At 44.7% G+C, this 13,830-nt stretch overlaps 7 non-coding genes across 7 annotated transcripts; 5 read left to right on the top strand and 2 right to left on the bottom strand.

Moving 5' to 3' along the window:
• The first annotated feature begins 420 nt into the window (after positions 1–420).
• Positions 421–494, top strand: trnai-aau (transfer RNA isoleucine (anticodon AAU)). Its single transcript has one exon. It is a non-coding gene; the product is annotated as a tRNA-Ile (tRNA).
• Positions 495–1,020: 526 nt separating this feature from the next.
• trnap-ugg (transfer RNA proline (anticodon UGG)) lies at positions 1,021–1,110 on the bottom strand. Its single transcript is given in 2 exon segments — positions 1,021–1,056; positions 1,075–1,110. It is a non-coding gene; the product is annotated as a tRNA-Pro (tRNA).
• Positions 1,111–3,000: 1,890 nt separating this feature from the next.
• Positions 3,001–3,074, top strand: trnav-aac (transfer RNA valine (anticodon AAC)). The gene has a single exon. It is a non-coding gene; the product is annotated as a tRNA-Val (tRNA).
• Positions 3,075–3,600: 526 nt separating this feature from the next.
• On the bottom strand, positions 3,601–3,690 carry trnap-ugg (transfer RNA proline (anticodon UGG)). Its single transcript is given in 2 exon segments — positions 3,601–3,636; positions 3,655–3,690. It is a non-coding gene; the product is annotated as a tRNA-Pro (tRNA).
• A 1,888-nt stretch (positions 3,691–5,578) lies between these two features.
• On the top strand, positions 5,579–5,653 carry trnai-aau (transfer RNA isoleucine (anticodon AAU)). Its single transcript has one exon. It is a non-coding gene; the product is annotated as a tRNA-Ile (tRNA).
• Positions 5,654–7,682: 2,029 nt separating this feature from the next.
• On the top strand, positions 7,683–7,756 carry trnai-aau (transfer RNA isoleucine (anticodon AAU)). Its single transcript has one exon. It is a non-coding gene; the product is annotated as a tRNA-Ile (tRNA).
• A 769-nt stretch (positions 7,757–8,525) lies between these two features.
• trnak-cuu (transfer RNA lysine (anticodon CUU)) lies at positions 8,526–8,598 on the top strand. The gene has a single exon. It is a non-coding gene; the product is annotated as a tRNA-Lys (tRNA).
• Positions 8,599–13,830: the final 5,232 nt, after the last annotated feature.

Here is a 13,830-nt window from a genome sequence, read left to right as displayed (position 1 = left end):
GCCAGCAAACAAAAAGCCTGAGAATAAGACAGAGACCCAATCAAACGGATAAACAGACAGAAAGACAGACAGACATCTGACTCAAACGTCAAAACGCAACGTGATCGAATCACGTTGCGGTGATATCATTTCCACAGCAGGTCAGGGTCCTGCCCACAGGTTTGATAGCGGGGCAGTGTTTTCGGGATCGGCTGTTCATTGTTCGTAAAATAATATTGATCGGAATTTAATTTGTTACATTAAAGTGCTCTTTGTTTGTTAATTTTGATCTACATCCTCGACAGTATATACAGAAACAAGTAACAATGTTTAAGCGATGTGGTTTATTCAATATTCGTTGTAAAACCCTGTCAGCTGGTGTAAAAATAAACACAAACTACCCAACACGCGGGTAAGCCCATAAAGCTAAGATGTCTACATGGCCGGTTAGCTCAGTTGGTTAGAGCGTGGTGCTAATAACGCCAAGGTCGCGGGTTCGATCCCCGTACGGGCCATAAGGTTCCAATTGCAATATTTTGGTAACTTTTAATAGTTTGGCAGACTTGAGAAACAAGCGAATCCACACAAAATGTCATGAGGTCAATTTTTTGGAGTAACATCCATTAATATGTTTTCTGATCTATCTTTTTGAGGTCCAAAGTGGACGGCCTCAAACTTGCTTACGTTGAAATCCATTTGCCGCAGTTTTGCCCATTCACTTAATCTGGTAATATCTCTCTGGAATCTCATTCTTCCATCGACACTGCTGAAAATTCTGTCTATCTTTGTGTCATCGGCAAACTTGGATATGTGGTTCTCGATCCCGTCATCTAATATCAATGAGACCGCCTAAATTGGGGTAAATTCACATTCAGCTTCAATCTCCACATCATCTTGAGACATTTTATTTACTCCGTGTGTGTTGCGCCTTGGAAACTTCTGCACTTTGTCCTCTGGAGCTCAAATATAATTCAATTCGAACAACTGCAAAGATGTCAGAATCCAATTGGTGACTTTTCACTAAAAAGCAGTGAGAAAACAGGGCTCGTCCGGGATTTGAACCCGGGACCTCACGCATATTCCATTAGAAAAACGCCCAAAGCGAGAATCATACCCCTAGACCAACGAGCCGCTTGCTAGAAAGCCCTGCAGCCGGTCTAAAATTTCACCATAGTCTTCAGCCGATCGGCTATCCTTTCCAACCGCTTCTGTCCACCCAATCTCGTTTTCTATTCCAAAATACAGCAATATCAAGTTGTACACGACCTATTTCCAGTCACCAATATTAGCCTCTCTTTACTAAATTCGTTTACAATGTACGACTTGTTTTTTCAAATAATACTTTTCAGAATTAGTTCATCTGAAGCTACATTGGCATCTGTCTCGGCATCGTCAGAGTGTACAAGCTATCATAAGTATATTTTACTCACATTGCTGTTTTCTTTCACTGTGAGGGCGAAGTGACAAAAATGTGGAGACATTAGCTACGAATTTATCAGCTGGGTTGCACCTTTACTTTTCCGACCGTCTCAATCTTTTTTTCCTTTACCTTTCCCTGCTGGTGTTGCAGGTTAGATCAGCCTTTACCGTTCCAGGAAGCCTGAGAAGTCCATCAGGGGACAACATAGAGACAAGAGACAAGGAGAGATAGAGAGATTCATGAAAATAAAGTCGCTTATAAATGGGTGGTTCTGCAAAGTAGCAGAATTTTAGTTGCAGATTGGGCAAGATTCTTTCTTGTGTATTTGAATTTTGCAAGAGTACATTGGGCACCCAATTAAAAGCGCCGGCCACGCTCGAGTATCTCTCATGCTCTGAGAGAGATAAATGAAGTGAGTTAGATCCAGTTGATTCATTTGAGCATTGAACGGATCTTTAAACAATAATTCAGCGAGCAGAAATCAAACCTGCGAAGGAAAACTCCATTTGATCTTGAATTTAACGCTTCAACCACTCGTCGATCGCAGCGGCACGTGGCAGTACTTACATGGCTGTAGATGCTACTTTAAACTGCCAGTTGCTTCAAACGATGCCCGATAGGCCGTCGTTGTCTTGCAGCTTTCCCAGGAGCTTCATTTGATTCGGTGGGTCAAGTTTGGGAAATTGAATGATTTTCACCGGCAGCTTGTGGTAGAATATTACCTCATTTTCATTACCGGGAATGAACCAGTGCAGCCACTGCAGAATTCGGTGCCACCCACAGCCGATCGGCCATCCTTTCATACCTCTTCTATCCATCCAATCACGTTTTCTATTCCGATGTAGAGAAATGTCGAGTTGCACACTAACTATTTTCTCCGTTCTCTTTTGCAAACATATCACTGAACCAAACTTCTCAAGTCACTCAGCAAAAAAAATTCAGTTCAAAATCATTAGCTTCCGAAGGATCTGCGAGGACAGACTGACCAAACCTGCGTTCAGTCGTGAAGCTTGTGGGTGTGTTGTGATCCGAAGGGACAGAGACAGGCCTGCGACACAGAGCGAAGGCAGGAACTCAGAAATGTGGCCATAAATGGGCAGACAGTCAGTCACAGTCATTGATTCTGACACACGGCCCGGTAGTTGTTCAGTCAGTCGGGGAGCGAGGCCTGCAGCCTGCAAACAAAAAGCCTGGCCTGAGAATAAGGCAGAGACCCAATCAGACGGATAAACAGACAAACAGATCGACAGACAGACATCTGACTCAACGTCAAAACGCAGCGTGATCGAATCACGTTGCGGTGATATCCTTTTCACAGCAGCTCAGGGTCCTGCCCACAGTTTTTATAGCGGGGCAGTATTTTATGGATGGGCTGTTCATTGTTCGTAAAATAATATTGATCCGAATTTAATTTGTTACATTAAAGTGCTCTTTGTTTGTTAATTTTGATCTACATCCTCGAGAATGTATACAGAAACAAGTAACAATGTTTAAGGGATGTGGTTTATTCAATATTCGTTGTAAAACCCTGTCAGCTGGTGTAAAAATAAATACAAACTACCCAACACGCGGGTAAGCCCATAAAGCTAAGATGTCTACATGGCCGGTTAGCTCAGTTGGTTAGAGCGTGGTGCTAACAACGCCAAGGTCGCGGGTTCGATCCCCGTACGGGCCATAATGTTCCTATTGCAATATTTTGGTAACTTTTAAAAGTTTGGCAGACTTGAGAAACAAGCGAATCCACACAAAATGTCATGAGGTCAATTTTTTGGAGTAACATCCATTAATATGTTTTCTGATCTATCTTTTTGAGGTCCAAAGTGGACGGCCTCAAACTTGCTTACGTTGAAATCCATTTGCCGCAGTTTTGCCCATTCACTTAATCTGGTAATATCTCTCTGTAATCTCATTCTTCCATCCACACTGCTTATAATTCTGTCTATCTTTGTGTCATCGGCAAACTTGGATATGTGGTTCTCGATCCCGTCATCTAATATCAATGAGACCGCCTAAATTGGGGTAAATTCATATTCAGCTTCAATCTCCACATCATCTTGAGACATTTTATTTACTCCGTGTGTGTTGCGCCTTGGAAACTTCTGCACTTTGTCCTCTGGAGCTCAAATGGAATTCAATTCGAACAACTGCAAAGATGTCAGAATCCAATTGGTGACTTTTCACTAAAAAGCAGTGAGATAACAGGGCTCGTCCGGGATTTGAACCCGGGACCTCTCGCATATTCCAGTAGAAAAACGCCCAAAGCGAGAATCATACCCCTAGACCAACGAGCCGCTTGCTAGAAAGCCCTGCAGCCGGTCTAAAATTTCACCATGGTCTTCAGCCGATCGGCTATCCTTTCCAACCGCTTCTGTCCACCCAATCTCGTTTTCTATTCCAAAATACAGCAATATCAAGTTGTACACGACTTATTTCCAGTCACCAATATTAGCCTCTCTTTACTAAATTCGTTTACAATGTACGACTTGTTTTTTCAAATAATACTTTTCAGAATTAGTTCATCTGAAGCTACATTGGCATCTGTCTCGGCATCGTCAGAGTGTACAATCTATCATAAGTATATTTTACTCAGATTGCTGTTTTCTTTCACTGTGAGGGCGAAGAGACAAAAATGTGGAGAAATTAGCTACGAATTTATCAGCTGGGTTGCACCTTTACTTTTCCGACCGTCTCAGTCTTTTTTTCCTTTCCCTTTACCTGCTGGTGTTGCAGGTGAGATCAGCCTTTACCGTTCCAGGAAGCCTGAGAAGTCCATCAGGGGACAACATAGAGACAAGAGACAAGGAGAGATAGAGATTCATGTAAATAAAGTCGCTTATAAATGGGTGGTTCTGCAAAGTAGCAGAATTTTAGTTGCAGATTGGGCAAGATTCTTTCTTGTGTATTGGAATTTTGCAAGAGTACATTGGGCACCCAATTAAAAGCGCCGGCCACGCTCGAGTATCTCTCATGCTCTGAGAGAGATAAATGAAGTGAGTTAGATCCAGTTCATTCATTTGAGCATTGAACGGATCTTTAAACAATAATTCCGCGAGCAGAAATCAAACCTGCGAAGGAAAACTCCATATGATCTTGAATTTAACGCTTCAACCACTCGGCGATCGCAGCGGCACATGGCAGTACTTACATGGCTGTAGATGCTACTTTAAACTGCCAGTTGCTTCAAACGATGCCCGATAGACCGGCGTTGTCTTGTAGCTTTCCCAGCAGCTTCATTTGATTCGGTGGGTCAAGTTTGGGAAATTGAATGATGTTCACCGGCAGCTTGTGGTAGTTTATTACCTCATTTTCATTACCGGTAATGAACCACTGCAGCCACTGCAGAATTCGGTGCCACCCACAGCCGATCGGCCATCCTTTCAGACCTCTTCTATCCATCCAATCACGTTTTCTATTCCGATGTAGAGAAATGTCGAGTTGCACACTAACTATTTCCTCCGTTCTCTTCCGCAAACATATCACTGAACCAAACTTCACAAGTCACTCAGGAAAAATAATTCAGTTCAAAATCATTAGCTTCCGAAGGACCTGCGAGGACAGACTGTCCAAACCTGCGTTCAGTCGTGAAGCTTGTGGGTGTGTTGTGATCCTAAGGGACAGAGACAGGCCTGCGACACAGAGCGAAGGCAGGAACTCAGAAATGTGGCCATAAATGGGCAGACAGTCAGTCACAGTCATTGATTCTGACACACGGCCCGGTCGTTGTTCAGTCAGTCGGGGAGCGAGGCCTGCAGCCAGCAAACAAAAAGCCTGGCCTGAGAATAAGGCAGAGACCCAATCAGACGGATAAACAGACAGACAGATAGACAGACAGACATCTGACTCAACGTCAAAACGCAGCGTGATCGAATCACGTTGCGGTGATATCATTTTCACAGCAGCTCAGGGTCCTGCCCACAGGTTTTATAGCGGGGCAGTGTTTTATGGATGGGCTGTTGATTGTTAGTAAAATAATATTGATCGGAATTTAATTTGTTACATTAAAGTGCTCTTTGTTTGTTAATTTTGATCTACTTCCTCGACAGTATATACAGAAACAAGTAACAATGTTTAAGGGATGTGGTTTCTTCAATATTCGTTGTAAAACCCTGTCAGCTGGTGTAAAAATAAACACAAACTACCCAACACGCGGGTAAGCCCATAAAGCTAAGATGTCTCTATGGCCGGTTAGCTCAGTTGGTTAGAGCGTGGTGCTAATAACGCTCAAGGTCGCGGGTTCGATCCCCGTACGGGCCATAAGGTTCCAATTGCAATATTTTGGTAACTTTTATAAGTTTGGCAGACTTGAGAAACAAGCGAATCCACACAAAATGTCATGAGGTCAATTTTTTGAGGTCTAAAGTGGACGGCCTCAAACTTGCTTACGTTGAAATCCATTTGCCGCAATTTTGCCCATTCACTTAATCTAGTAATATCTCTCTGTAATCTCATTCTTCCATCCACACTGCTTATAATTCTGTCTATCTTTGTGTCATCGGCAAACTTGGATATGTGGTTCTCGATCCCGTCATCTAATATCAATGAGACCGCCTAAATTGGGGTAAATTCACATTCAGCTTCAATCTCCACATCATCTTGAGACATTTTATTTACTCCGTGTGTGTTGCGCCTTGGAAACTTCTGCACTTTGTCCTCTGGAGCTCAAATATAATTCAATTCGAACAACTGCAAAGATGTCAGAATCCAATTGGTGACTTTTCACTAAAAAGCAGTGAGAAAACAGGGCTCGTCCGGGATTTAAACCCGGGACCTCTCGCATATTCCATTAGAAAAACGCCCAAAGCGAGAATCATACCCCAAGACCAACGAGCCACTTGCTGGAAAGCCCTGCAGCCGGTCTAAAATTTCACCATAGTCTTCAGCCGATCGGCTATCCTTTCCAACCGCTTCTGTCCACCCAATCTCGTTTTCTATTCCAAAATACAGCAATATCAAGTTGTACACGACCTATTTCCAGTCACCAATATTAGCCTCTCTTTACTAAATTCGTTTAAAATGTACGACTTGTTTTTTCAAATAATACTTTTCAGAATTAGTTCATCTGAAGCTACATTGGCATCTGTCTCGGCATCGTCAGAGTGTACAAGCTATCATAAGTATATTTTACTCAGATTGCTGTTTTCTTTCACTGTGAGGGCGAAGAGACAAAAATGTGGAGACATTAGCTACGAATTTATCAGCTGGGTTGCACCTTTACTTTTCCGACCGTCTCAGTCTTTTTTTCCTTTACCTTTCCCTGCTGGTGTTGCAGGTGAGATCAGCCTTTACCGTTCCAGGAAGCCTGAGAAGTCCATCAGGGGACAACATAGAGACAAGAGACAAGGAGAGATAGAGAGATTAATGTAAATAAAGTCGCTTATGAATGGGTGGTTCTGCAAAGTAGCAGAATTTTAGTTGCAGATTGGGCAAGATTCTTTCTTGTGTATTTGAATTTTGCAAGAGCACATTGGGCACCCAATTAAAAGCGCCGGCCACGCTCGAGTATCTCTCATGCTCTGAGAGAGATAAATGAAGTGAGTTAGATCCAGTTCATTCATTTGAGCATTGAACGGATCTTTAAACAATAATTCAGCGAGCAGAAATCAAACCTGCGAAGGAAAACTCCATTTGATCTTGGATTTAACGCTTCAACCACTCGGCGATCGCAGCGGCACATGGCAGTACTTACATGGCTGTAGATGCTACTTTAAACTGCCAGTTGCTTCACACGATGCCCGATAGACCGGCGTTGTCTTGTAGCTTTCCCAGCAGCTTCATTTGATTCGGTGGGTCAAGTTTGGGAAATTGAATGATTTTCACCGGCAGCTTGTGGTAGTATATTACCTCATTTTCATTACCGGTAATGAACCACTGCAGCCACTGCAGAATTCGGTGCCACCCACAGCCGATCGGCCATCCTTTCAGACCTCTTCTATTCATCCAATCACGTGGCCATAAATGGGCAGACATTCAGTCACAGTCATTGATTCTGACACACGGCCCGGTCGTTGTTCTGTCAGTCGGGGAGCGAGGCCTGCAGCCAGCAAACAAAAAGCCTGGCCTGACAATAAGGCCTAGTCCCAATCAGACGGATAAACAGACAGACAGATAGACAGACAGACATCTGACTCAACGTCAAAACGCAGCGTGATCGAATCACGTTGCGGTGATATCATTTTCAATATTCGTTTATTCAATATTCGTTGTAAAACCCTGTCAGCTGGTGTAAAAATAAACACAAACTACCCAACACGCGGGTAAGCCCATAAAGCTAAGATGTCTCCATGGCCGGTTAGCTCAGTTGGTTAGAGCGTGGTGCTAATAACGCCAAGGTCGCGGGTTCGATCCCTGTACGGGCCATAAGGTTCCAATTGCAATATTTTGGTAACTTTTAAAAGTTTGGCAGACTTGAGAAACAAGCGAATCCACACAAAATGTCATGAGGTCAATTTTTTGGAGTAACATCCATTAATATGTTTTCTGATCGATCTTTTTGAGGTCCAAAGTGGACAGCCTCAAACTTGCTTACGTTGAAATCCATTTGCCGCAGTTTTGGCCATTCACTTCATCGAGTAATATCTCTCTGTAATCTCATTCTTCCATCCACACTGCTTATAATTCTGTCTATCTTTGTGTCATCTCTCTCTATGTTGGCGGAATCCATAATGAGGTGTTTTAATCTTGAAATTGGAGACAGACCAATCAGGCAAGAAATCAGGAATTACTTTAGCAAACAAAACACGGCCGAAAGCTGGAACTCTCTCTGCCAAAAGGATGTGGATTGTGGCTCAATTCAAATTTTCAAGACTGATATTGTCGATCATTTCTCGGTTTGGGTTCCAAGGGATTTGTGTCCAAGGCGGGGAAGGAGAGTTGAGTTGCAGATCACGTCATGATCGAATTGAATGGCACAGCAGGAAGAGGGGCTGAATGGCCCTCTCCTGTTCCGATGTTCCTTTTCAGCTCAGCGTGGTGCTGAATGACGTGCAAAAGGCATCAGACTGACTCCAGAATGAAAATCAGGTGCACAGAAGGAGAAACCCTGAGATTGCAGAACGAACTGAACCCTTGCAGCAAAGCCAACAGCTGTCTCTCTACAATAATAGAATGGGAAAAATTTTAGCAACCAGCCCGGCCAGCTCAGTCGGTAGAGCATGAGACTCTTAATCTCAGGGTCGTGGGTTCGAGCCCCACGTTGGGCGCATTTGTGTTCTATTTTTCACAATGGGTAATAACATTTTCAAATTGCAACCTCTTTTCTCGAGTTCATGAAATCCAGTTAAAAAACAGACACAACACTGAGCTGTGTGAAATGAAACCTTGAGCGTTGCCAAATATCCAGTCCCTCCCGATTCTACCTTCTCATTCCCTCCAGATGGGACACGGCAGATTATCGGTTCAATCGGCTTCATTTATTGCTGTTATAAAAAATGTTGAAGGTTAGAAATTGTAACATTTGGAAGATGACATCTCTGGATCCATTCGCCTCTCTGATACATCTTGAGCCCCCCTTACCCTCTTTGATTCTCGCTGAGCTCCTTAACTTCTCTGATACACTCTGTCTCTGACCTCAGAGAGTCCATGATCATCTTTGAACCTTGTCAGCGTTCTTTACCTTCTCTCATACCCACTGAGTGCCCCTTACACAGATCTGCCCTGAGCCCCCTTACACTCTCTCAGACTCGGCAGTCCTTCCCCTCTCTCAGTTCTTAATGTACTCTCCGATGCCCTCTGACAGTCCCTTCCCTTCTCTGAGCCCCCTGACACTTTCTGATGACATCTGACTATCCCTTCCCCGCTCTGAGATCCCCTTGCACTCTCTGATATCCTCTGACAGTCCCTTCCCCTCTCTGAGATCCCCTTGCCCCGATGGATCGCCACTAAGAAGCCATTAGGCTCCCTGATACATTCTCAGAAACCATTACCCTCCCTGATATCCAAGTGCGATGTAATTTTACAGGTGGATCGATCGGTCTGTGTTAAGGATGAGATCCAGAATTTGTTCGGTCGCTGCTCCTTCGGACTCTCGGAATCTGAGAGCTCTATCGGCGATCGGTACCGATCTGCTACTATAAACTGGGTGTGGGTGTATGAGCGCGCTGTTGCTTTATAAACCGAATGAGTTTATGTATGAGAGCGATGTTGAAAAATGAACTGTGGGTGTATATATATATGAGTGCGATGTTTATATATGAACTGTGGGTGAGTATATATGAATGCGATGTTTATAAGTGAACTGTGAGTGAGTATAAATGAGCCACAGCAATGTGGTTGATTCCTAATTGCCCTCTGAAAAGGCCTAGCAAGCCACTCAGTTGTAAAACCTCGCTAATAAAAGTCATAATAAGAATAAAACCGGACGGACCACCCGGCATCGGACCACTAGGCACCGGACACGACAAAGGCAAACCAAGCCCAGTCGACCCTGCAAAGTCCTCCTCACTAACATCTGGGGACTTGTGCCAAAATTGGGAGAGCTGTCCCACTGACTAGTCAAGCAAAGCCTGACATCGCGATACTTACAGAATCATACCTTTCAGCCAACGTCCAAGATTCTTCCATCACCATCCCTGTGCATGTCCTGTCCCACCGGCAGGACAGACCGACCAGAGGTGGCGGTGCAGTGATATACAGTCAGGAGGGAGTGGCCCTGGGAGTCCTCAACATTGACTCTGGACCCCATGAAATCTCATGGCATCAGGTCAAACAAGTGCAAGAAAAGCTCCTGCAGATTACCACCAACCGCCCACCCTCAGCTGATGTATCAATCCTCCTCCATGTTGAACACCACTTGGGGGAAGCACTGAGGGTAGCAAGGGCACAGGATGTACTCTAGATGGAGGACTTCAATGTCCATCACCAAGAGTGGCTCGGTCGTATCACTGCTGACTGAGCTGGCCGAGGCCCGAAGGACATAGCTGCCAGACTGGAACTGCGGCAGATGGTGAGAGAACCAACACGATGGAAAAAGTTACTTGACCTCGTCGTCACCAAACTACCTGTCGCAAATGCATCTGTCCATGACAGTATTGGTAGGAGTGACCACCGCACCGTCCTCGTGGAGACGAAGTCCCGTCTTCGCACTGAGGACACCATCCAACGTGTTGTGTGGCACTATCAGCGTGCGAAATGGGATAGATTCAGAACAGGTCTCGCAGCTCAAAACTGGGCATCCATGAGGTGTTGTGGGCCATAAACAGTAGCAGAAATGTATTCCAGCATAATCTGTAATATCTTGGCCCGGCATATTCCTCACTCTACCATTAATAAACAAGCCAGGGGATCAACCCTGGTTCAATGTGGAGTGCATAAGAGCATGCCAGGAACAGCACCAGGCGTACCTAAAAATTAGGTTCCAACCTAGTGAAGTTACAATTCAGGACTACATGCATGCTAAACAGCGGAAGCAACATGCCATAGACAGAGCGAAGCGATTCCACAACCAACGGGTCACATCAAAGCTCTGCAGTCCTGCCACATCCAGTCGTGAATGGTGGTGGACAATTAAACAACTAACGGGAGGAGGAGGCTGTGTAAACATCCCCATCCTCAATGATGGCAGAATCCAGCACGTGAGTGCAAAAGACAAGGCTGAAGCGTTTGCAAACATCTTCAGGAAGAAGTGCCGAGTGGATGATCCATCTCAGCCTCCTCCCGATATCTCCACCATCACAGCAGCCAGTCTTCAGCCAATTCGAATCACTCCCAGTGATATCAAGAAACGGCTGAGTGCACTGGATACAGCAAAGGCTATGGGCCCCGACAACATCCCGGCTGCAGTGTTGAAGACTTGTGCTCCAGAACGAGCTGCGCCTCTAGCCAAACTGTTCCAGTACAGCTACAACACTGGCATCTACCCGACAACGAGGAAAATTGCCCAGGTATGTGCTGTCCACAAAAAGCAGGACAAATCAAATCCGGCCAATTACCGCCCCATCAGTCTACTATCAATCATCAGCAAAGTGATGGAACGTGTCGTCGACAGTGCTATCAAGCGGCACTTACTCACCAATAACCTGCTCACCGATGCTCAGTTTGGGTTCCGCCAGGATCACTCGGCTCCAGACCTCATTACAGCCTTGGTCCAAACATGGACAAAAGAGCTGCATTCCAGAGGTGAGGTGAGAGTGACTGCCCTTCATTTCAAGGCAGCATTTGACCGAGTGTGGCACCAAGGAGCTCCAGTAAAATTGAAGTCAATGGGAATCAGGGGGAAAACTGTCCAGTGGCTGGAGTCATACTTAGCAAAAAGGAAGATTGTAGTGGTTGTTGGAGGCCAAACATTTCAGCCCCAGGATATTGCTGCAGGAGTTCCTCAGGGCAGTGACCTAGGCGCAACCATCTTCAGCTGCTTCATCAATGACCTTCTCTCCATCATAAGGTCAGAAATGGGGATGTTCGCTGATGATTGCAAAGTGTTCAGTTCCATTCGTAACCCCTCAGATAATGAAGCAGTTCGATCCGGCATGCAGCAAGACCTGGACAACACCCAGGCTTGGGCTCATCAGTGGCAAGTGACATTGGCGCCAGACAAGGGCCAGGCAATGACCATCTCGTACAAGAGACAGTCTCACCACCTCCCCTTGACATTCAACGGCATTACCATCGCCGAATCCCCCACCATCAACATCCTGGGGCTCCCCATTGACCAGAAACTTAACTGGACCATCCATATAAATACTGTGGCTGCAAGAGCAGGTCAGAGGCTAGATATTCTGCGGCGAGTGACTCACCTCCTGACCCCCCAAAGTCTTTCTACCATCTACAAGTCACAAGTCAGGAGTGTGATGGAATAATCTCCACTCGCCTGGATGAGTGCAGCTCCAACAACACATAAGAAGCTCGACACCATCCAGGACAAAGCAGCCCGCTTGATTGGCACCCCATCCACCACCCTAAACATTCACTCCCTTCACCACCGGCGCACAGTGGCTGCAGTGTTCACCATCCACAGGATGCAGTGCAGCAACTCGCCAAGGCTTCTTCGACAGCACCTCCCAAACCCGCGACCTCTACCAGCTAGAAGGACAAGGGCAGCAGGCACATGAGAACAACACCACCTGCACATACCCCGCCAAGTCACACACCATCCCGACTTGGAAATATATCGCCGTTCCTTCATCGTCGCTGGGTCAAAATCCTGGAACTCCCTTCCTAACAGCACTGTGGGAGAAGCTTCACCGCACGGACTGCAGCAGTTCTAGAAGGCGGCTCACCACCACCTTCTCAAGGGCAATTAGGGATGGGCAATAAATGCTGGCCTCGCCAGCGACGCCCACATCCCATGCACGAATAAAAAAAATGCGATTTTTATATATAAGCTGTGGGTGAGTATTAATGAATGCGATATTTATATATGAGCTGTGGGTGAGTTTATATGAATGCAATGTTTATATATGAACTGTGGGTGTTTATATATGCGTGCGATGTTTATATATGAAATGTGGGTATGTATATATGAGTGCGATGTTGATCGATGGACTGTCGATTTGTGTTTGTGGGTGCGATGTTTATATATGAACTGTCGTTGTATATATAGGTGTGCGATGTTTAAATATGAACTGTGGGTGAGTGTATGTGAGTGAGATGTTTATATACGAACAGTGGATGTGTATATATGAGTGCAGTATTGACATATGAACTGTGGGTGTTCATATATGAGTGCGATGTTTATATATGAACTGTGGGTGTGTATATATGAGTGCGATGTTTATATATGAACTGTGGATGTGTATATATGAGTGCAGTATTGACATATGAACTGTGGGTGTGTATATATGAGTGTGATCTTTATATATGAACTGTGGATGTGTATATATGAGTGCGATGTTTATATATGAACTGTGGGTGTGTATATACGAGTGTGATGTTTATATATGAACTGTGGATGTGTATATATGAGTGCGATGTTTATATATGAACTCTGGGTGTGTATATATGAGTGCGATGTTTATATATGAACTGTGGGTGTGTATATATGAGTGTGATGTTTATATATGAATTGTGGGTGTGTGTTTATGCGTGCGATGTTCATATATGAACTGTGGGTGCGTATATATGAATGAGATGTTTATATATGAATTGTGGGTGTGTGTTTATGCGTGCGATGTTCATATATGAACTGTGGGTGTGTATATATGAATGAGATGTTTATATATGAATTGTGGGTGTGTATATATAAGTGCGATGTTTATATTTATGAACTGTTGTTGTGTGTATGTGAGTGCGGTGTTTATCCATGGACTCTGGTTGGGTATATATGAGTGTGGTGTTTATATATGAAGTGCGGTAATGAACATCAAGGCGTCGCTGGGGTGATATTTTCTTGCAGGACAATGGCGAAAAGTTGCATTTGCTTTGGTGTCCCAATAGCTCAGTCGCGGTTGCATTCGACTGAAAACTTAAAGGTCTTTGGTGTAATCCAGTGTTTGGCA

This window comes from Heptranchias perlo, chromosome 20, assembly GCF_035084215.1.
Source record: "Heptranchias perlo isolate sHepPer1 chromosome 20, sHepPer1.hap1, whole genome shotgun sequence".
Classification (NCBI taxonomy): Eukaryota; Metazoa; Chordata; class Chondrichthyes; order Hexanchiformes; family Hexanchidae; genus Heptranchias; species Heptranchias perlo.
Note: the sequence above shows the minus strand (reverse complement) of the source record. Positions and strands in the feature narration are given on the sequence as shown.